This window comes from Setaria viridis, chromosome 3 (genome assembly GCF_005286985.2).
Source record: "Setaria viridis chromosome 3, Setaria_viridis_v4.0, whole genome shotgun sequence".
NCBI lineage: Eukaryota > Viridiplantae > Streptophyta > Magnoliopsida > Poales > Poaceae > Setaria > Setaria viridis.
Window position 1 is genome coordinate 49,787,074 of NC_048265.2, and position 1,765 is coordinate 49,788,838.

The window sequence follows — 1,765 nt, forward strand, 5'->3', positions numbered from 1 at the left end:
TAAGTGTTAATCAAATTATTTTCAGTTTATGAAAAACCGGTGTATCTCCCAATTGACTTTTATTTAGAAATATTATGAAGTGAGCATTAATCAAGTTAACATTTATTGTGAAAAACGATGGATATCACTTGGTGACTTTTATTTAGAGAAACACATGTTAATCAGACATTAATCAAATTAATATTAAATTTATTTTTAAAGGCTTGAAATGTAGGATGACAACAACACTAACGTGTAATCAGATTAAGACAAAACAAGATCTAGGGACCTAAACGCAATTAACCGTAGACTACGAGGGTTAGCAAAGAAGTTTACCGAGACACAGAGAAGAGAGTCCGCGAAAAGATGATAACCCGGGGTTAGATCTGCAAAAGGTTCATGGATAGGATTAATTGCAAGAAAACGGAAAGTTCAGGGGGTTTTCTGAAGATTGATCATGGCACAAAGATATTGAAGGAATTACACAGTTTATCAGGAGCTAAGATGCAAAACGACCTTATCTTCTTCTCCTTCAATCCTCTATCTTCCTTCTTCTGCTCGCTCCGCTTGTGTGGCCGGTTAGAGCTTACCGGCGGCGGCTGCCGGCCGGGCCAAGGGGTGGGCGGCGGCGGCGGTGGTGCGGCCAGGGGCGCAGGCTACGGCGGCGCAGCGCGGGCCAGGGAAGCGGCGCGAGGCGGCGGCGGCCGGAGTGGCGGCGCTGGGCGGGGCGCACAGGGCGGCGGCGGCGCAGCGCTTGGGAGGCGCGAAGGCGAGCGGGGCGGCCGGGCGAGACGAGCAGCAGGGGCAACCGGAGCTCGGGCGCTCGTTTTATAGGCGGAGGGAGGGAGCGGAGGCGGCTCAGGAGGTGAATCGCGGAGTAACGGCCGGCGGCTAGAGTGGTGGCGCCATTCATGGCGGCGGGTTGGTGGAGCGGCAGTTTCCGGCCGAAGGAAGGAGAAACGAGGGGGCGGAGGCCTGTGCGTGGGAGGCGGAGGGTCATGGGGAGCCGGAGGGGCGCCGAGAAGCCGGGGCGACGGGAAACCGAGCGGCGCCTGTGCGGGGAGCTCAAGCGGCGGCGCCGGCCGAAGCTTGAAGAAGCTTCCGACATGCGGGGCCCACCTGGCAGCGAAAGGGAGAGAGAGAAAAGATGGCGGGCCAAGCTGGGCCGGAGGAAAAGAAAGGGAGGTAGGCCGGTGTGGAGAAAAGCCTGGCTGGGCCGGTGTGGGGGAAAAAAGAATGGCCGGTTGGGCCAGGGGAAAGGGGAGGGAGGCGCTGGCGAGCCTGCCTGTCTAGCAGGCCGGCGGAAGGGGAACCGGGCCGGCTGAAGGAAAAAGGAATAGGGAGGGGGGAGAGGGAGCAGTTTGGGCCGGCGGGGAAAGAAGGGAGCCGGCGGCCTGTTCGGCCAAAGTGGGTCGGGCCCGTGGGCTCGGCTCGAAGGAAAAGGATAGAAAGATGGATTAATATTTTCATAAATATTTCAGTGTAAAAACAAATCCAGAAAACTCTGGATAAAGTTTTTAGAGCACGAATTTTTTTTTAGAAAATACCAAAAATTCCGGGAAAAATCTCAGAGATAGATTGGGACACAAGAAATCCAAATAAAAATATTTGAAGCTTGTGAAAAAGGATTTTAGAACCATCCAAAAATTGGATTAAGCTCAAGGATTTTAGACCAGGGTTGGCTTCATAATTTTGAGGACCTTAGTACCGATTATTTTAACCGGTATTTAAAAGGATCCCTTTAATACCTTTAATGCCGGATTGTTAGTACCGGTTCAGGTTATGA